The sequence below is a fragment of the Hypanus sabinus genome, chromosome 11 (assembly GCF_030144855.1).
Source record: "Hypanus sabinus isolate sHypSab1 chromosome 11, sHypSab1.hap1, whole genome shotgun sequence".
NCBI lineage: Eukaryota > Metazoa > Chordata > Chondrichthyes > Myliobatiformes > Dasyatidae > Hypanus > Hypanus sabinus.
The window spans coordinates 11,617,957-11,640,803 of record NC_082716.1 but is presented as its reverse complement, the minus strand read 5'-3'; the positions used below and the strand labels follow the sequence as shown (position 1 = coordinate 11,640,803).

General features: G+C 41.5%; 1 long non-coding RNA gene across 1 annotated transcript; it reads left to right on the top strand.

The window, feature by feature from the left end:
• Positions 1–1,256: 1,256 nt before the first annotated feature.
• On the top strand, positions 1,257–8,554 carry LOC132401691 (uncharacterized). The gene is made up of 3 exons (XR_009514672.1): positions 1,257–1,322; positions 1,797–2,031; positions 6,373–8,554. It is a non-coding gene; the product is annotated as an uncharacterized LOC132401691 (long non-coding RNA).
• Positions 8,555–22,847: the final 14,293 nt, after the last annotated feature.

The window sequence follows — 22,847 nt, the reverse complement described above, 5'->3', positions numbered from 1 at the left end:
TGGGTGCAGGTGGTGGATGGTCGTATGAGCAACTGGTACATATCACAAGTCCTGGTTATATGACCACTGACGTCAGGTAGACAATCTCTGAAGAGTATCGATAATGGCTGGGGCTGCCCGTCTTGTAAAGGCACTGCCCAGAAGAAGGCAATGGTAAACCAATTCTGTAGAAAAATTTGCCAAGAACAATCATGGTGATGGAAAGACCTTGGTCGCCCATGTCACATGACGAATGAGATATGGTGGATGGTAACAGGCTTTTCCACAGGGCGGGGAAGTCCAAAACTAGGGGGCAGAGATTTAGGATTAGAAGGGAAAGATCTAAAAGGGATCTAAAGGATAATTTTTCACAAGGAGCCTGGTGAGCGTATGGATCGAGCTGCCAGACAGGTGGCTAGAAGCAAGTAGAACTGTACCATTTAAGAAGCAGACATCAAGCCTCTAACTACCAGTCATGAAGACCAGGGGCTTCTATCTTTTAAACCCAAGTGGCTGGAACTGTAAGACAGCACTTCAACAGCAGCACCACTATATTGACCGCTGGTAATGTGGGTCTACATGTTGAAAACATTGTAGTGGATGAGGTGGTCCATAGAGTTTCTTGTTGAGGGAAGGTTAGGATTGAGCAGGTTGGTGTACAAACCAGATGGTTTTAGGGAAATGACTGTTCCTGAGCCTTGTGTGGAAATATTAACGCACTTGAATGGAAAATCCCACAAAAAAGTAGTGGTTATGGCTAAGTCCCTCACGGGGAAAGCCCTCCACACCTTTGAGCATAGCTACATGAAATGCTGTTGCAGGAAAGCAGCATTCATCATTAGGGATCCTGACCATGCAGGACATGTTCACTTCTCATTGCTGAAGGTACAAGAGCCTCAGGACTCACATCACCAGGTTCAGGAACAGTTATTACCCCTCAACCATCAGGCTCTTGAACAAAACGAGATAGCTACACTTAATTTCACTTGCCACGTCATTGAAATTTTCACACAACTAATGGACTTTCAAGGACTCTTCATCTCATGTTCTCAGTACTTATTGCTTATTTATTTATTATTATTGTTTCTTCTTTTTTGCTTTGGCCCAGTTTGTTGTCTTCAGTACTCCGGTTGAGTGATCTCATTGCACAGTTTTTCATTGATTCTGTTAGTTATTATTCTTCAGATTTTTTAGGTATGCCGCAAGAAAATGAATCACAGGGTTGTTTATGGTGACGTATATGTTGTACTTTGATCACAAATTTACTTTGAACTTTGGTGTTTTGAGAGGCCAGGCTTCTGCATGTCCTGCCTAACAGCAGCAGCATTAAAAAAAACAAAAAGGTGATGAATTTAATTCATATTTAATTCATTCAGCCACGTAGGACAAATTGTTGGGCATATTTAACAGAGATTGACAGGTGAAAGTAAATTTTTTTATCATATTTTCTTCCTTGAGCCATTTAATCTGATCAACCATTCTATTTAGCACCCTCATCCCCTTTGTCTGTTACCTCAGTAACTACCTTGCGCTGTAAACACTTTAAACCACTTTTTACAATGTTTGTTTGCATTGTAAATACTTGCTGGTATTTATGTGTTTATGCACATTTTTCCATATCCATACTTTAACTTCTAACTTTATTTTTATACAATTATTTATTCTTTACAATTGTTGAATGTTGCTGTATTTTGTAGCGTGTTGTGCCAACACAACACAGTGCAAATAAGATGATGTCAAATGGCTGCTTCTTCACGCCCATCTGTGGAAACAGCTTAAATTCATCTCTTTAATGTCACTTATTTTTTCTTTTCAAGGTGGCAGGAGCTCTGTTGAAGTCTGTGATCTGCACCAGCACTCAAACTGCGGTTTTTTACAGTGGATGATTTCCCGCTCCTGGAGATCATTGTCGTTGTTTCTGCGACATTCTCCAGGAACAGCCTGGAAGACACAGACCTCCAGCGGACAACCGATTCCAGGCTAGTGACGCCGACAGAACACGGCAGGAGAAGGAACATCAGAATTTTGCAGCGGCGGATACTATGGACGGAGGTGTCTGTAGTGGAACAATCATTCTCTCTCTCTCTCTCTCTCTCTTGATGGCAGGGAGACTTTGATACTGATTCTCGAACTGGAGAACCTCAGAATAAAAAGTGACGCAACAGATTGTAACATCCTACCAGCAACTGTTTGTTGGTCTCCCCTTTCGCTGTGAAATGGCTGACATCCCTCTGTCCCTAGTTAGTGAGAGAGAGAGAATGATCGGGTAAACAATAGTTCTTGTTGACTGCAGATCATGGTCTCTCCCTGGGTGCTTTGCTGTTGCGTGGCGAGTGGTGGGCACTGATGCTTTTTGCTAAAATGGTTTGGGAGTGGAGGTTGATGCTCTACTGCTGCTTGTGTGGAGGAGGGGGAGACAGGGCTTTGAGGTTGTCATGTTTTTCTGTTGTTCATTCTTTTGGGATTCTCTTCTGTTTTTCATGGATGTTTGTGAAGAATAAGAATTTCAGGTTGTATACTGTCTTATTTGAATTCCTGATATATGCAAATACATTAGCACATGCAGACATCTGTGGAGGCCATGCCACTGGGTATAAAGTGGAGGTTGATTAGTAAGGGCTTCAGTAGTTATGGGGAGAAGGCAGGAGAATGTGGATGAGAGGGATAATAAATCACGACGGAATGGTGGAGCAGACTCGATGGGTCAAATGGCCTAATTGTGCTCCCTTATCTTATGGACATGATCAAATGTACATGGCAAATAAAATTGATCTTCGATCCTTAATGACTGGCACCTCATCACAACTTCCCTTTTCTAAAGTCATTCCTGCCTATAACTCACTTCCCTTGGCCTAACTCTTTGATCAGATTATCAGTTTACTGCCAGAATACATCTGAGTTAAGATAGTTGTCCATTTGACCAGATTCAGTGCTTTACTACGAGAGCAGGAGAACTCCCTGTCCCCTTTAATATGAAGTGATGGTTTCATGTATTAACAAGCAGAAATGCAGGAGAGTGGAAAGATTGAAATTTGTAGCCAGAGAAAGGTTCTGATATCAGTGTCAGCAGTCAGAAGTGAATGCAAATTTCAATGGGCTGGATGAAAATGAATTTCAATTCTTTTCCAAGTTTGTGCTTAGTGATAAGAGGCTTGGAAACATGTGCCTTTGAAGATAAGGCATGAAATAACATAGGCTTTTGTAAATATAGTATCAGGTTTGATTGGCTCTATGTTTTTGAGGAGAAACTGGGCCCTTTCTTTGTGTGGGATTGCCTGTCAGGTGATCTATTGCTTTCATATTGTCTGCCAATTTAGCTGGCACCAAGTCGAGTACAGATAAGTATAATGGACAAAGAATGCAAAACTAACTCCCTTCCTTGTGTAAGCAGAGAAACCCTGCTTTCTTTACATGACCATTATGATTGGCATGATTAATAATATGAAGTATAGTGGGGATATTACAAAGAAATGATTTGCCTTCAAGATATACACTCAGAGGCCACTTTATTAGTACCTGAATGTAGGTTCATGGTCTTCTGCTGTTGTAGCCCATCCAGTTCAAGGTTTGATGTGTTGTACATTTAGGGATGCTCTTCCGCACATCACTGTTGTAATATTAGTTACTTGAGTTAGTGTCATCTTGACCCAGGCTAGCCATTCTCCTCTGACCTCTCTCATTAGCAAATCACAAACAGGACATTCTGCAGGTGCTGGAAATGCATAGCAACATATACAAATTGGTACCCCAGATACCTATTGAAGTGGACAGTGAGCGTATGTCTGTGGTCTTTTGCTGTTGTGCCCGTTCACTTCAAAGGCGACATGTTGTGCATTCAGAGATGCTCCTCTGCACACCACTGTTGCAATGTGTAGTTATTTGAGTTACTGTCACCTTCCTGTCAGCTTGAACCAGTCTGGCCATTCTCCTCTGACCCCTTACATTAATAAGGCATTTTCGCCCACAGAACTGTCACTGACTGGATATCGTTTGCACGTTCTCTGTAAAATCTGTAGAGACTGTTGTGCGAGAAAGTCTCAGGAGATCAGCACTTTCTGGGATATGCAAACCACTCCATTGAGCACCAAGAGTCATTCCACAGTCAAAGTCACTTAGATCACATTTCTTCCTCATTCTGATGCTTGGTCTGAACATCACCTGAACTGAATGCATTGGGTTGCTACCTCATGTTTGGCTGATTAGATAATTTGCATTAACGAGCAGTTCTACAGCTGCACCTAATAAAGTGGCCACTGAGTATATGCACAGCACCTTTCACAATCCTACAATGGCAAAAAGAGAGCCATAGAAACAGTATAACAGCATACGTATATTTGGCATTGCCTAATTTTAGATTTTATTATTGGGCAGTTAATATCCGATATTTGATATGTTGGTTAAAGGACTGGGATTTATCTTTTAGCCCTCATTGGGTGAACCTGGAAACTAAATCTGTACAGAGATTTTCATTGGGTTCTATTTTAGGGTCTTCTCTTCCCTTTGCTCTTTCTAAATTGCAGAAACGAATTGACAATCCAATAGTTAAACATACTTTATGTATATGGTTTCAATTTTGGAAATTTTTTGGGCTGAATCAGTTTGTTTTAACTATTCCTATTGTATCCAATTACTTTTTTTATCCTTCTATTATGGACCAAGCTTATTCAGCTTGGAAGACTAAAGGAGTACTATGATTTTCCGATTTATTTTTGGATAATTGTTTTATGTCTTTTGAACAATTATCTAATAAATATAATTTGCCTAGATTTCATTTTTTTAGATATTTACAGATTAGGAATTTCTTAAATACTGTACTTCCTACCTTTCCAAATCTTGAGTCTCCAGGTATTTTGGAGAATTTGCTAGAACTAAATCCTTTTCAGAAAGGGGTAATATCAAAACTCTACAATATAATTATGAAAATATGTTCAGAACCCTTCTATATGATTAAAAATGATTGGGAAAGAGAACTTAACCTTATTATCCCTATTGAGAATTGGGATAAAATTCTTCAATTAGTCAATTTGTCATCTATATGTGCTAAACATTCATTAATACAGTTTAAATTTGTGCACTGGGCTCATATGTCCAAGGATAAATTGGCTCGTTTTTATTCCTATATAAATCCTATTTGTGACAGATGTCATTCTAAGATAGCATCTTTAACTCATATGTTTTGGTCATGTCCGCTTTTGAAAAAATATTGGAAAGACATTTTTGATATTATTTCCACAGTATTGAACATTGATTTACAACCTCATCCTATTACTGCAATTTTTGGTTTACCAATGATGGACTCACTCCATTTATCCTCTTCTGCTTGTCGAATGATTGCATTTCTTACATTAATGGCTAGAAGATCTATTTTGTTGAATTGAAAAGAAATTAATCCTCCTACCGTATTTCATTGGTTATCTCAAACTATGTTATGTCTAAATTTGGAGAAAATTATAAGTGTTGTATTTGACCCTTCTATTAAATTTGAATGATATGGAGACCATTTATTCAATATTTTCATATGATGTAATGCGACCCTGTTCCAAGCCTATTCGTTTTTCCAGTTTTGATTTTACATATGTTGAGAGGATCTGAGTTGGCGACACTGATGATTTTGTATTTTTGTTAGATATTATAAACAGCCCATTTTTTTCATTTTTTTTCTTTTTTTTCTTTCTTTTTTTCTCTATATTAGTTATTAGGTTGATAGATTAGTTTTTCTAGCATAACTTTTTTTTCTTTTTCTCTTTTCTGTTTTTTTTAATATATATTAGGATATACCTAGTTTTGCTTTGTTTATATGTTACTTGTATCAATCATAATTCGGGAAGACTCAATTATATCGTAACTATTGCTTATGTATCCTTTCATATTCAGTTTAAATTTGTTTGTAATCCCATTATCTATGTATTAATCTTATTATGCTGATATTAATAATAATAGAAAGATTGAAAAAGAAAGAAAAGAAACAGTATAAGAAGCTGTTTATTGATCATTGTAAATTGTCCTGTGATTAGGCCAGGGTTAAATCAGGGAATTGTTGGGGAGCACAGCTCTAAGGGCTGGACGGGCCTATTCCATACTGTATCTCAATAAAGAAAGAAGTAAACAATAAGCACAAAGAACACAATGAATATAAACATGTAAGATTAGCTTTTGTACAGTACCTAGACTGATTGTATACACATAAAGTGATGCTGGGCACAGACTGTCTGTACATAAAGTGACTGACAGGAAATGCTGTAGTCATGGTGCTGGAGCAAATCTTATCTTAATCTTGTGTTTGGCAATCAGAAACATCATTGTTATTTAGGTCTTCTGTTTAAGTGAATTATTCATTTACTTGTTCATTTTTCAGCCTGTGGGCAGCATTGACAGCATTGGCATTTATTCCAGGTTTGAAAGGCTTGTCGTATGAAGAGTGTTTGATGGCTCTGGGCCTGTTCTCACTGGAATTCAGAAGGATGACGGGTGACCTCACTGAAACTTGTGGAATGTTGAAAGGCCTCAAAAGAGTGGATGTGGTGAGGATGTTTTCTATGGTGGGGGAGTATAAGAACAGAGGACACAGCCTTAGAATATAGGGCATTCTTTTAGAATGGAGATGAGGAGGTATTTCTTTAGAGAGAGAGTGGTGAATCTGTGCAATTCATTGCCATAGGCAGCTATGGAGGCCAAGTCAGTGGGTATATAATAATAATAATACTACTACTACTACTAATAATAATAATAATAATAATAATAATAGGGAAATTATATCATTACAGCAGCAACATTAAAAATCACACTTAGCAATGATAATAAATAATAATAACATTAACTAATAATAAAGTACAGAATAATAATATACACAATAATAATTTTCCAATGTGTGATAATGTAGGAAATAATAAAACAGAGACTGTTGTACTATGATGTGTGTTCTCCTGTTGTATGTACTTATTGCATTTAGTAGGAAAGATTTTCTGTAATGGTCCTTGTGACAGCAGAGCTGAATGTGTCTATTCAAAAGAGTGCTCAGCTGCTTATTCAATAGGTCATGGAGAGGATGTGCCAGATTGTCCATAATGGATAACAATTTGTTCAGTGACCTCCTCTCCATCTCTAACTCAGAAGAGTCCAGGTTGTAATCAAAGACAAATCCAGTCTTTCTGATGAGTTTATTTAGTTTTTTTTGCATCACCAGCACCGATGCTACTCCCCCAAAACAGAGCAGCAAAGAAGACTGCACCCGTTACAACAGACTGGCTAAAGATCTCCGACATCCTGCTGCACACATTGAAGGATTTCAGCTTCCTTAGAAACTAGAGTCTGCTCATCCCCTTCTTGTAAACCACCTTGGTGTTGGTTTTCCAATCAAGTCTATTGTCAAGGTGAACACCCAAGTATTTGTACTCCTCCACCATCACAACTTCTTCTCCCAGAATGTATACAGGACTCATCACCATCCTCTTCTTCCTAAAATCAGTCACCATCTCCCTGGGTTCGGCCTCATTCCGGAGCTGGTGATTCCTCCCACACCACTCCACAAACTCGTCCATCAGTCCTCTCTACTCCAACTCCTCTGACACAACCAACAAACGCAGGGCCATCAGAGAATTTCTGCAAGTGATGAGACTCAGACTTTGTACTGAAATTCTGAGATGTACAGTGTGAGCAGAAACAGAAACTCCTATATTTTAGGCAGAATTTGATAGATTCTTGATTGCTCAAACTATAAAGGGATACCAGAAGAAGATGGGAGACTAGGGCTGAGAGGGGAAATGGATCAGCCATGATGAAATGGCATTTTAGATTCGATCGGCCAAATGGCCTAATTCTGCTCCTATATCTTATTGTCTTATTGTCTTTTTGTCCCTTGTTATCTGCTCTTCAGATGTCATGGTGGGCTTTCTTCATGCACTGTTGAAATTCTTCTAGTGAAAGATGTTGTTCTTTTTGAGTATATTTGATAGGATGAAACTGAAGGAATTGTTGTCCCACTTGGAGAGCATTCAAGATGCTGGCTAAGGTGTATCAGATTAGATCAGTTCATCATTTGCTTATTGTTGATGCACCATTGAGAGCCCTCTGTCTGGATGCATAACAGCTTAATATTTCAACAGGTCTACGTGTAACCATTAGAAACTGAAGAATCATGGGCATAGGTCAACACATCACAGGAATCAGCCTCTCCTTTGTGGGCTCTGTCTACACTACTCATGGGCTTGGTAAAGGAGCCAACACAATCAAAGACACCCTGGCATTCTCTTTTCTCCCCCATTCCACTGGGCAGAACATACAAAAGCCTGAAAGTATGTACCACCAGTCTCAATGACAGTTTCTATCCTGTAGTTATGAGATCTTGAACAGATGGAGTCTTGTATGATAAGATAGACTCTTGACCTCACAATCTACCTTGTTATGACCTTTCACTTTAGCACTTAACGGTACTGCACTTTTTGGTAGCTTTTACACTTAGCTCAATGCCCTGTGTAATGATTTGATCTGTATGAAAAATACATAAAACAAGTTTCACTTAATCTTAGTGCCTGTGACAATAATGCACCAATACCAAGGGCAATAACCAGCTGAAGGAAAGGCTTCATTAAGCTGAAAAAATGCAGAGAAAGTTTATAAGATGTTGCCAGGGCTTGCCAGAAGACTGAGGTACACAGATACAGTAAATGCACACAATCTTGTTTCTAAGGGAAAGGTAACCAAAAACTAGAGGTCAGAGGTTAAAGGTGAAAGGGAAAATAGTAAGATGGATCTATGGGGGCAACACAGAAAATGGGGTATTTTTTGAATGAGTACCAGAGGAAGTAGTTCAGGCAGGTACAAAAATAACGACATTTAAAAGACACTCTGTTAAATGCATAGAGAAGTAAAGTGTAGATGGATTTGGGCCAAATGTGGGCCATATGGCAATGTTTTGTGGGCAGCATATAAAACTACTAGAAATACATTGTCTGAACTGTTATCACTGCAACCTGCAGCCTGTAATTTCCCTTTAAGAAGCGTACTTCTGAACTCTATTATTTATTTATATTTTATTTGCACAATTTGTCTTCTTTTGCACGTAGGTTGTGTTTCAGTTTTTGTTTGTGTATAGTTTTTCGTAAATTCTATTGTATTTCATTATTTTCTTGTAAATGACCACAAGAAAATGAATCTCTGGGTAGCAATGATGACACATACGTACTAAATAAATTTACTCTGACTTATTTTGACATTAGGTCAGCATGGATGATTTGGGCTAAAGGGCCTGTTTCTGTGTTGTATTACTCTATGACTCTATTAATTAGTGAACAAAATTTAAATTCTACAGCTGGTGGTATGTGCATTCACACCTCTGAATAGCTCACAAAAAGTGCCATGGAATCTTTCATATGCACCTGAGTTAAAGCCTTAATTAGTTTCTTGTTTACCATAACTCTTGTAGCAATGAACTGGCTAATTTTTTGAGCTGGCTTCTCCAGAGAGGAAAGAGAACCGACAATTCTCAAGACGCTCAGCAGGTCATAGAGTTGCAGAATAACACAGCACAGGAACAGGCTTGTCAGCCCATCTGGTCCATCCTGACCCAGTCTTCTGCCTAGTCCCATCTACCTGTACCTGGACCATATCCCTCCAAACCCCTTTCATCCATTTACTTACCTAAACTTCTCTTAAACGTTACAATTGAACCCACAATATTTCATCAGGTGTTAGAGAAGATTTTGTACGTTGCCAAAGCCACTCGCAAATTTCTACAGATGTACTGTGAAGAGCATTCTAACTGGCTGCACCAGCATCTGCTATGGGGAAGGGGGGCTACTGCACAGGATTGGAATAAGCTGTAGAAAGTTGTGGACTCAGTCAGCTCCATCATGAGCACTGGCCTCCACAGCATCTCAGACATCTTCAAGGAGCGATGCCTCAGGAAGGTGGAATCCATCATTAAGGACACAACCATTGCACAGGTCATGCCTTGTTCTCATTGCTACCATCAAGAGGAAATACAGGAGCTTGAAGGCATAAACTCAGCGATTCAGATACAGGTTCTTCCCCTCTGCCATCAGATTTCTGAATGAACATTGAACCCATGAACACCAACCACCTCACTGCTGTTTTTTTTTTCTTTTTGACCATTTATTTAATTTATCTTTATGTATAATTCTTATTGTAATTTATAGTTTTTAATATTATGTACTACATTGTTCTGCTGCTGCATAACAAATAAGTGTTATGACCTATATTAATTCTAATTCTGGCATCTATCACAGCTGCTGGCAGCAGGCTCTGCACTCACACACCCCTCTGAGTGAAGAAATTTCCCCTCAGGTTCCCCTTGAATATTTTACCTTTTATCCTAAACCTATGACCACTGTGTCTAATTAAGGTAGCCGACTTCAGAACGTATCTTCTTCAACTTGAAACATTATCTCTGTTTCACCTTCCACAGGTGGTTTAACTTGCTGATCGTTTCCCGCATCTTCTGTTTCGCATTCTGATTTCCAGACTGCAATTTCATTTTAATTTTCACTGCCCGGATGCAGACTTGAGTTCTGCCCTAAACTTCACCGGTCTGTTTTTCTATTAAAACCAGTGAACTGTGAGGACATTGAATGTCAAATGTGAGGGGGGCCATCATTTTAAGGTGATGAGAGGAAAGTATGGGGTGGGATGTCAAAGGCAACATGTTTACACAGGGAGTGGTGAGTGAAGGGAATGCATTGCCGGGGGTGGTGGGACAGACAGATACATTAGGGACATTTAACAGATTCTTAGACAGGCACATGGACGATAGAAAAAAATGGATGGCTATTATTCCGGATAACTATTAAAACACTCTTAGCCACAAGTGAGGTGACAGAGAATCAGGTTTTTTATTATCACTGACATCCATCTTGAAATTTGTTAACTTAGCAGCAGCAATACAATGAAATACATGACAATATAGAAAGAAGAAAAAAAGTAATTCAATTACAGTATATATATATATATATATAGTAAAGATTAAAAATAGTGTAAGAAACAGAAATAATATATATTAAAGAAAAGTGAAGTCGTATTCACGGGTTCGATGACCATTTAGGAATGGGATGGCAGAGGGGAAGAAGCTGTTCCTGAATGCTGAGTGTGTGCCTTCAGACTTCTGTACCTCCTGCCTGACAGTAACAATGAGAAAAAGGTATGCCTTAGTTGGTGGGGGTCCTTAATGATGGATGTCAACTTTCTGAGGCACCACTCCTTGAAGATGTCCACAAGACTATAAGACCACAAGATATAGGAGCTGACTAATTTTACAACTTTCTATAATTTCTTTCAGTCCAGCGCAGTAGTTCCCACACCACGCTACCCCTGTACCAGACAGTGATGCGGCCTGTCAGAATGTTCTCCATGGTACGTTGATAGAAGTTTTTGAGTGTTTTAGTTGACAAGCCATATCTCTTCAAATTCCTAATGAAATATAGCAGCTGTCTTCCCTTCTTTGTAACTGCATCGATATGCTGGAGCCAAGATGGATGCTCTTGATACCCAGGAACTTGATATTGCTCACCCTCTCCAGTTCTGATCCCTCCATGAGGATTGGTTCATGTTCTCTTGTCTTACCCTCCCTGAAGTTCACAATCAGCTCTTTCATCTTACTGACACTGAGTGCGAGGTAGTTGCTGTGACACCACTCAGCTAGCTGGCATATCTTGCTCCCGTACACCCTCTCAACTCCATCTAAGATTCTACCAACAATGGTTGTATCATCAGCAAATTTATAGATGGTACTTGAGGAATACCTAGCCACACAGTCATGGGATAGAGGGAGTAAAGGGCTGAGGACACACCCCTGAGGTGCACCAGTGTTGATCATCAGCAAGGAGGAGAGATTATCACCAATCTACACAGATTGTGGTTTTCTGGTTAGGAAGTCGAGGATCCAATTGCAGAATGAGGTACAGTGCCCCAGGTTCTGTAGTTTATTGAGCAGGATTGTGCGAATGATGATATTAAACACTGAGCTATAGTCAACAAACAACATCATGGCATAGGTGACAGAGGAATAGAAGATAGCTAATGCTGTTACAATGTTTAAGAAAGACTCTAAGAATAAACCCTGGAAATGTCAGCCAGTGAGCCTGACATCAGTAGTGGGAAAGTTAATGGAAGTTATTCTAAGGGACTGGATGTATAAGTATTTGGATAGACATGGACTGATTAGGGATCGTCAACATGGTTTATGCATGATAACATGTCTAACCAAACTTGTAGGGTTTTTCAAGGACGTTATCAAGAATGATGATGAAAGCAAGGCAGTGGATGTTGTCTACATGGTGTTTAGCATGGCCTTTGACAAGTTCCTGCTTGGAAGGTTGGTGAAGAAGGTTCAGTTACATTGCACTCAATATGAGGTAGTACATTGGGTTATACCAGGGGTCAGCAACCTTTACCACTGAAAGAGCCACTTGGACCCGTTTCCCACAGAAAAGAAAACACTGGGAGCCGCAAAACCCGTTTGACATTTAAAATGAAATAACACTGCATACAACGTTTTTTTTGCCTTTATGCTATGTATAAACAAACTATAATGTGTTGCATTTATGAAATTGATGAACTCCTGCAGAGAAAACGAAATTACATTTCTGCATGCAACAAAAACATTTTGAACTCCGAAAAAAAGACGTTGGGTTGAAAGTTACTTTTAAGTAAAATACTCAATGTCTATTTGAGTCCTTCTTGTATTTATGAAAAATGCCGAACTTAAATTTTCCGCCAGCAGCAAACCAAAAATATCATCAGCCAGCTGTCAGCCTGAAAAATAAAAGGACTATTTCACTGAACAATGAAAAAATATGAATATACATAAAATAATAGGCAATTAAAATATTTATCATACTTGGTTAATGGGATTTCTGCTCCTGGACCTCAGCGCACAGCGTCTGCACATCAGGGCTGTATGACGTCACCTTCATCTTTACACAGGATCGCAAGCTGTCATCTGTGAGGCGTGCGCGATGTTTGTTTTTAATAAAGTTCATGTTGGAGAACACCTGCTCACATACATATGTGGATCCAAAGATCGACAGGACTCAAAGCGCATACTTTTTAATGTTTACATAAATGTCGGGCATAGCATTCCATGTTTCGAACACAAGTTTGTCCGGTTTTGGAAGGTTTTCAATATCACTCCATTTGTGTTTCTGAGCAAGAACGGCCTTCTGACGGGCAACATCTTCAAGGTCTGCTGTCAAGCGTCTAAACTTGGACACCCATATGTCTTTGTCGGCTATGTCGGCCAGTTCCATCTCAAGATCAGGTTGACTCACACCTGCCAATGCAGTCGTATTCAGTAGGGAAGGATCGATGCTTAAGGGAGTGACCGGGAAGGATAATGTGTTTTTTTCCTCTCTGAACTCACAGAAGTGTTTCCCAAACGATGTTTGCATTGCGATGATTGCAGAATGTAAATACTCCGAAATTATCATGTCGTGACCTTGTTTGAACTCTCTCAAATTGGGGAAGTGAGACAAAGTGCCTTTCTGTAAATCTCTGGCAAGCACTGTCAACTTGCGCTCGAATGCCAAAACATCCTCCAACATGTGCAGGGCTGTGCGTCCTTTCCCCTGAAGAGCTGTGTTCAGCGTGTTCAGGTGCACTGTCATGTCTACCATGAAGTGTAGCTTTTCCAGCCACTCTGGCTGTTCCAGCTCAGGAAAGGTGAGCCCTTTGCTGCCCAGGAAAGTTTTCACTTCTTCCAGACACGCGACAAAGCGTTTCAGCACCTTCCGTCTGGACAGCCAGCGATAAAAACACGTTGTAGCGGTGTCAGTAAACTGCAGTCAAAGATAGCTTTATTCGAACTAAACAGCCTTGCTTTTAAGCCTCCCTCAACCCAGCCCCCATGGACGCAGATGCTGCAAAAGACGCGTACTCACAAACCCCCGTAGGCTATCTCCCTTAGCCGGAATGCTGGCTAATTGTGAGCCGTTTCGGATGTGCCAAGAAATGTGTCGCCACACTTAGATTGTACAAGATCACCATAATCTTCAAATTTAGAATTACATTTCAAAAGCTAACAAACTAACATAAAATACATTTTAATTAAATACTGACCAATTATTTCCCAAAGCCACAGGGAGCCGCAGCACAGAGGTGAAAGAGCCACAAATGGCTCGGGAGCCGCAGGTTGCCGACCCCCGGGTTATACATTGGTGTCACGGAAGAAGCCAGAGACTGGCTTCTCTGACCGGAGGCCTGTGACTGCCGCAGGGACTGGTGCTGGGTTTGTTGTTGTTTGTCATCTATGTCAACAACCTTAATGATAATGTGGTAAACTGGATCAGCAAATTTGTGGGTGACACCAAGATGGAGTATAATGGACAGTGAGAAAGACTATTAAAATTTTCAGCAGGATCTGGACCAGCTGGTAAACTGGGCTTAAAATGGCAGATGTAATTTAATACAGGCAAGAGGTATTGCGCTTTGGAGGATCAACCAGGGTAGATTTTATGTGGTAGAAGAGAGGGATCTGGGAGTACAGATCAATCATTTCTTGAAAGTGGTGTCACAGGTAGATTGGATCATAAGGAAAGCTTCTGGCACATTGGCCTTCATGAATCAATGCATTGAGTACAGGAGTTGGGATGGTATGTTGAAGTTGTATAAGACATTGTTAAGGCCTAACTTGAAGTATTGTGTGCAGTTTTGGTCACTTGTCTACAAGAAATATGTAAATAGGATTAAAAGAGTGCAGAGAAAAATTACAAGGATGTTGCCTGGACTTGAGGACCTGAGTTATAGGGAAAGATTGAATGGGTTAGGACTTTATTCCCTAGAATGTAAAAGATTGAGATGAGACTTGATTGAAGCATACAAAATTATGAGGGGTATAGATAATGTATATGCAAGCAGGCTGCTAACACTGAAGTTGGGAGGGACTAGAGCCAGAGTTCATGAGTTAAGGGTGAAAGGTGAACTGCTTAAGGCGTACATGAGGGGGATCTTCTTCACTCATACGGTGGTGTGAGTCTGGAGTGAGTTATCAGTGGAAGTAGTGGATGTGAGTTCAATTTCAACATTTAAAAGTTGGATAAGTACCTGGATGGGAGGGGTATGGAGGGCTATGGTCAAAGGCAGATCGATGGGACTGAGCAAATTAATGGTTCAGCACAGACTAGATGGGCCGAAGCATCTGTTTCTCTTGACTCAATGTTCTTTGACTCAATGACTCTGTGACCATAAGGCATCGGAGCAGAATTAGGCCATTTGGCCCATTGAGTCTGCTTCCCCATTCCATCCTGGCTGATTTATTATCCCTCTCAAGTCACATACCCCTATATAGGAGGGAAGGGTGAGAGTGATCATAGAGTGGGTTAAAAGTTTTGTGTAACATCATGGGCCAAAGGGTCTGTACTGTGCTGTAGTGTTCCATGTTCTAACTCCATATGAATGATAGAAAAATGGAGGGTTACGTAGGAGAGTGGGGTTAGATTGATTGTACGGATGGTTAAGATGACAGCACAACTTTGTGGACTGAAGAGCCTGTGCTGTGCTGTCTATGTTTTATGTTGTTTAGAAAACTGACTTTAAACAGATGCAAAAAGAATGAAACACACTTTATTGTCTTCACTTGCACCTTGATCAGTCAATCTGGGAATAAATTATGCAGAGATGATTTATTTCAAGTTGCATCCTTTCTTTCACAAAGGTAATACAGTAATTTAACAAGGTCTTTACATGCGCCCAGAGCAATGCTTGGTCATTCTACATATGAATTGCCTTCCGTTGCCATGATGTAATAGATGTGGTATTCCCTTTGGTGTGAAATCTCCCGGCGCCTTGTTTAAAGGAATTATGAGGCAATGCAGGAATGTTATGGCTTTCTAGACTGATGCAGAGGGAAGTTTTCTTTTTCAGTTGGGTAAATGCCCTTCAGTCTTTTGGGATAGATTTTATGCAGATTCAGATTAGTTTATTGTCATATGCACTGGTGTACAATGGAATTCCTTGTAAGCATGAAGCTCACAGAGTAGCCGGTGCACGTGGTCATATACACTCAGTGGCCACATCATTAGCTACCTCCTGCACCTAATAAAGTGGACACTGAGTGTACTTTCGTGGTCGTCTGCTGCTTTAGCCCGTCCACTTCAAGGTTCAGTGTGTTGTGCATTCAGAGATGCTCTTCTGCACACCACTGGGGTAACGTGTGGTTATTTGAGTTTCTGTCGCCTTCCTGTCAGCTTGAACCAGTCTGGCCATTCTCCTCCAATCTCTCTCATTAATGAGGTTTCTTTGCCCGCAGAACTGCTATCCTAGATTTTTCTTTTTCCTTTTTGTACCATTCCACTGTGAACTCTGCTGTGCAAGAAATCCCCAGGAGATCAGCAGTTTCCGAAAAACTCAAACCACCCTGTCCGGCAACAGCATTCATTCCACTGTCAAAGTCACTTACATCAAATTAATTCCCCATTCTAATGTTTGGTCTGATCAACAACTGAACCTCTTGACCTTCTGATGCCATGATAAGAGTGAAGATTCTTGGGAAACTGGAAGGTCTAAAGTTAGAGAGGTCACCTGGACTGGATGGTGTACACCCCAGAGTTCTGAAAGAGATGGTTGAAGAGATTGTGGAGGCATTAATAATGATCTTTCAGGAATCACTTGATAGGGAGAGATACTATAGAGAGAGTGCAGAGGAGGTCCACAAGGATGTTGCAAAAAGGCTATCCCCTTCTCACAATGTCTCCGCCACATCTGCTCTCAGGATGAGGCTTTTCTTTCCAGGACGAAGGAGATGTCTTCCTTTTTTAAACAAAGGGGCTTCCCTTCGTCCACCATCAACTCTGCTCTCAAGCGCATCTCTCCCATTTCCCACACATCTGCCCTCACCCCATCCACCCGCCACCCCACTCGGGATAGGGTTCCCCTTGTCCTTACCTACCACCCCACCAGCCTCCAGGTCCAACATATAATTCTCCGTAACTTCCGCCATCTCCAATGGGATCCCACTACCAAACACAATTTTCCCTCCCCTCCTCTTTCTACTTTTCGCAGGGATTGCTCCCTACACGACTCCCTTGTCCACTCGTACCCCCCATCCCTTCCCACCGATCTCCCTCCTGGCACCTATCCTTATAAATGGAACAAGTGCTACACCTGCCCTTACACTTCCTCCCTCACCACCATTCAGGGCCCCAGACAGTCCTTCCAGGTGAGGTGACACTTCACCTGTGAGTCGGCTGGTGTGGTATACTGCGTCCGGTGCTCCTGGTGTGGCCTTTTATATATTGGTGAGACCCGACGTAGACTGGGAGACTGTTTCGTGGAACACCTATGCTCAGTCCGCCAGAGAAAGCAGGATCTCTCAGTGGCCACACATTTTAATTCCATGTCCCATTCCCATTCTGATATGTCTATCCATGGCCTCCTCTATTGTAAAAATGAAACCAAACTCAGGTTGGAGGAACAACACCTTATATACCGGCTGGGTAGCCTCCAACCTGATGGCATGAACATTGACTTCTCTAACTTCTGTTAATACCCCTCCTCCCCTTCTTACCCCATCGCTGACATATTTAGTTGTTTGCCTGTTCTCCATCTCCCTCTGGTGTTCCCCCCCCCACTTTCTTTCTCCCGAGGCCTCCTGTCCCATGATCCTTTCCCTTCTCCAGCTCTGTATCACTTTCGCCAATCACCTTTCCAGCTCTTAGCTTCATCCCACCCCCTCCGGTCTTCTCCTATCATTTCCTATTTCCCCCGCCCCCTACTACTTTCAAACCTCTTACTATCTTTCCTTTTGGTTAGTCCTGACGAAGGGTCTCGGCCCGAAACGTCGACAGCGCTTCTCCCTATAGATGCTGCCTGGCCTGCTGTGTTCCACCAGCATTTGGTGTGTGTTGTTGTTTGAATTTCCAGCATCTGCAGATTTTCTCGTGTTTGCTCTACAAAGATGTTGCCTGGTTTGGAGAGCATGCCTTATGAGAGTAGATTGAGTGAATTTGACCTTTCTGGAGCGACAGATTACGTGACCTAATAGAGGTGTATAAGGTGATGAGAGGCATTGATCATGTGGATAGTCAGAGGCTTTTTGCCAGGGCTGAAATGATGAACATGCAGGGGCATAGTTTTAAGGTGCTTGGAAGTAGGTACAAGGGGGATATCAGGGGTAAATTTTTCACACAGAGAGTGGCAGGTGTGTGGAATGCACTGTCAGCGAAGGTGGTAGAGTCGGATGCAAAAGGGTGTTTTAAAAGACTCTTAGAAGGGTACATGACGCTTAGAAAAATAGAGGGCTATGCGGTTGGGAAATTCTAGGCAGCTTCTAGAGTAGGTTACATGGTCAGCAGAACCTCCCCCTCCTACTTTCAAATCTCTTACTATCTTTTCTTTCAGTTAGTCCTGACGAAGGGTCTCAGCCCGAAACGTCGACTGATCTTCTTCCTGTGGATGCTGCCTGGCCTGCTGCGTTGCACCAATAAATACAATGACGTGTAATGTTTAGTTTTTCATTTTGCTGTTGTAAATCTTTGTTCTACTGTGAATGCCTGCGAAAAAATGAACCTGAGTGTAGAATACAGAGACATATAGACACTTCAGTAATACATTTACTTTGAACTTTGAAAACAGCAAAATTGTGCAAAAGGACAGCACAGTAGCACTGTAGTTAGTGTAATTGCTTTGTAGCGCCATCTTTAAAACAGTGCTGCTGTCTGTGACCAGTTTACAACAGTTTCTCTACAACCTTCAGATACTCCAGTTTCCTCCCACATTACAAAGGTATATGGGTTAGCGTTGGTAGGTTGTGGGCATGCTATGTTAATATTTATATTTATTATGTTACTTTTTATTGCTGTGTTCCAGAGTAACAATTATTTCATTCATCTTTACATTGGTCCGGCACAGACAAGGCCTGTTTCTGTGCTGTAATATTCTATGGTTCTATTTATGTGCTGGAAATTATATTAAACCATCTTGAATCTTGAAGCATAGCAATACTCGTGGGGTGCCCCCAGCACATGCTTGGACTGTGTTGGTCGTTGACGCAAACAACGTATTTCACTGTATGCTTCAATATAATGTGACAAATAAAACTCATCTTTAATCTTTGAGAATTTCCATTAATGCATCTCCATTTGGTGACGAACAATCATGAACCCATGCAGAATCAGAATCAGATTTATTATCACTGATACATGATGTTAATTTTGTTGTTTAAGTGTAGTAGAACAGTGCAAAGACATAAAAATCTACAATTTAAAAAATAAATAGTGTAAATAAAAAACATTGTGTTCTGGGTCGATTCAGAAATACGATTATTATCGAAATGGTTTGTAAATTGGTTTATATTGTTATACAGACTAAGGTACAAGGAGAACAACACACATTCTCAGACTGTGTTGGTCATTGATGCAAATAACAAATTTCACTGTGCGTTTCGATGTTCCAGCATTCATGTATAAGCAAAGCTAATCTTTCTTTCCCTCATCATCACTGAATAGAAATACTTGAACTACTGATCTAGCAGAATTCTGGGTTTGCCTTTTCCAAGCACGCTGATTCAAGGAAGACCGTTCACCACCATCTACTCAAGGACAATTCTTTAAATGACATCCTCTGTATGAATAGCAAAATAAAAATGAAGTGTGAGTTTAGGCTGGCTAATCTACCATTTTACAACCAAGAGAATGTCTGCAGATGCTGGAAATTTGTGCAACAGTATAGGGCCCCATCAGACTCACAGGTGAAAGCCCCAAACAGTGCTTCCAGCTGAGGCAACACTTCATCTGTTAGTCTGTTGGGGTCATTTACTGTGTTCGGTGCTCCCAGTGTGGCTCCTTGTAAATCGGTGAGACCCAACGTTGATTGGGAGACTGCATCACTGAGCATCTACACACAGTCCGCCAGAACAAGTGGAATCTCCCAGTGATCACCCATTATAATTTCGCTTCCCATTCCCATTCTGATATGTTCATCCATGGCCTCTTCCACTGTCGTGATAAGGCTACACTTAGATTGGAGGAACAACTCCTTGTATTCCGTTTGGATAGTCTCCAACCTGATGGCAGGAACATCCAGTAATGCCTCCAAACTCCCTCCCCCTTCAACATTTCCCATTTTCCATCCCCTTGTCCCTCTCTCATGTTATCTCCTACCTGCCCACCACCTCCCTCTGGTGCTCCCCCCCCACCCCTTTCTTCTTTCTTCCATAGCCTTCAGTCTCTTTCACCAGCTCTTTGCTTCATCCCTCCCTTTAGGTTTCACCTATTGCCTGGTGTCTCTCTCTCTCTCCTCCCCCCACCTTTCAAATCTACTCCTTAGCATTTTTTCTCCAGTCCTGCTGAAGGGTTTCGGCCTGAAACGTTGACTGTACTTTTTTTCCATAGATGTTGCCTGGCCTACTGAGTTCCTGCAGCATTTTGAGTGTGTTGGTCTATCATTTCCTTTGTTTTGTCTTCCTCCCTTTTTAAAGGGTGGAGTGACATTTGCAATTTTCCAGGCCACTGGGACCATTCTTGAAAGATCATGAACAATGCATTTGTTATCTCTTCAGCAACCTCTCTCAGGACACTGGGATGTAGTCCATCTGGTCCAGGTGACTTATCTGCCTTAAGATCTTTGAGTTTGCCTAGGATTTTTTCATTTTTAATAGCAATGGCACTCACTCCTGCTCCCTGACACTCGCAGCCCTGTGGCTCACTGTGCCAGAACACTGGCATGCCATAGCTGCAGCACCTCGTACCCTGCTCATTCACCTGGGGAAGAGGGTGCATAGATTACAATGCTGTTCCTGGAGTACAGTTCGGCATCCAACGCCATATTTCCCTCCAGACTTGCCAGGAAACTCAGAAACCTGGGCCTGCACCCAGCGGAGCAGCTGATTCCTAGACTTCCTATCGGAGTGCTGACAGGTGGTAAGGATGGGCTCCCTCACTGCTGCCCCTCCGACTCTCAATACAGGTGCCCACCAGGGTTGTATCCTGAGTCCTCCCCCCCACAACTCCCTTTACACCAACAACTGTGCTGCCACACGCAGCTCTAATCTGTTGATCAAATTCGCAGAAGACACGAGGTTGATCGGCCTAATTTCTAGTGGCGATGAGACAGCTGGCAGAGCAGAAGTTAACACCCTGACACAGTGGTGCCAAGAGAAAAACCTTTCCTTCAGTGTCCAAAAAACAAAGGAGATGATTGTGAATTACAGAGAAATGGAGACAGGCTCGTCCTGATCAACATTAATGGGACTGCAGTTGAGAGGGTGAGTAGTTTCAAGTTCCTCGGTATACATATCACTGAAGATCTCACCTGGGCTGTACACACTGGCTGCGTGGCAAAAGAAAAACACAGCAGCATCTCTTCCACCTCAGGTGACTGAGGAAGTTCGGCATGGGGCCCGAAATCCTCAAGACCCTCTACAGGGGCGCCATTGAGGGGCACCTGACTGGCCGTATCACTACAGAGTGTGGTATGGACAGCCCAACACATCCGTGGATGTGAGCTTCCCGCTACTGAGGATATTTACAGCAGCAGGTGCATAAAGAAGGCCTGGAAGATCATTGGGGACACTGGTCACCCCAACCATAAACTGTTTCAGCTGCTTCTGTCTGACAAATGGTACTGCAGCATTAAAGCTAGGACCAATAGGCTACGGGACAGCTTCTTTCTACAAGCCATTAGACCTATAAATTCACATGTCTGTCCATTGCTATGCAGTCATAATGCAAAGATTTTTACTCCCTCATGTTGTGGGATGGATGTAAGATTTAAATAAATTCATTCATAACTTCACTGTTAGTGTCTTACAGTGAAAATTGATGCAAAATTCTCATTACGTTCATCTGCCATTACCTTGTCCCCCATTACTACCACACCAGCATCATTTTCCGGTGGTCCAATATCAACTCTCACCTCCCTTTTACTCCCTATATAACTGAAAAAAACTTGTGGTATCCTGCTTTATATTTTTGGCTAGTTTGCCCCCATATTTCAACTTTTCCCCTCTTATAGCTTTTTTAGTTGCCTTTTGTTGGATTTTAAAAGCTTCCCAATCATTCACCTTCCCACTCACTTTTGCAACCTTGTATGCCCTTTCCTTGGCTTTTACGCTGTCCTTAACTTCCCTTGTCAGCCATGGTTGTCTAGATCTGCTGGTTGAGACCTTCTTCCTCTGTGGGACATACCCGTCCTGCGCCTTGTGAACTATTCCCAGAAACTTCAGCTATCTCTGCTTTGCCATCACCTTCACCATTTCTTCCTCCGATCCGCCTGGGCAAGCGCTCACGCCTCTGTAATTCCCTTTATTCCATTGCGGTACTGATGCTTCTCCCTTTCAAGTTGCAGTATAAATTCAATCATATTATGATCACTGTCTCCTAAGGGTTCCTCTACAGTAATCTTCCTAATAAGATCTGGGTTATTACACAACACTCAATCTAAGATAGCCTTTCCCCGAGTAGGCTCAGGGACAAGCTGCTCTAAAAAGCCATCTCAAAGGCATTGAACAAATTCCCTCTCTTGTGATTTGACACCAACCTGATTTTCACAATTCCCTTGCATATTGAAGTTCCCCATTACAGTTGTGACATTACCTTTATTAATGCTTTTTCCAGCTCACTTTGCAATCTCAACCCCACATCTTGGGTACTATTTGAGTCCTATATATGATTCTCATAATGTTTATTTCACCTTCGGAGATTCTTAAATACACAGAAACATAGAAAACCTACTGCACAAAACAGGCCCTTTGGCCCACAGTGCTGTGGCAAGCATCAACTTACTTGAGAAATTACCTAGGGTTACCCAAAACCCTTTATTTTTCTCAGCTTCATGTACCTATCCAGAAGTCTCTTAAAAGACCCTATTGTATCTGCCTCCACCACCATTGCTGGCAGCCCAATCTATGCACTCACCACTCTCTG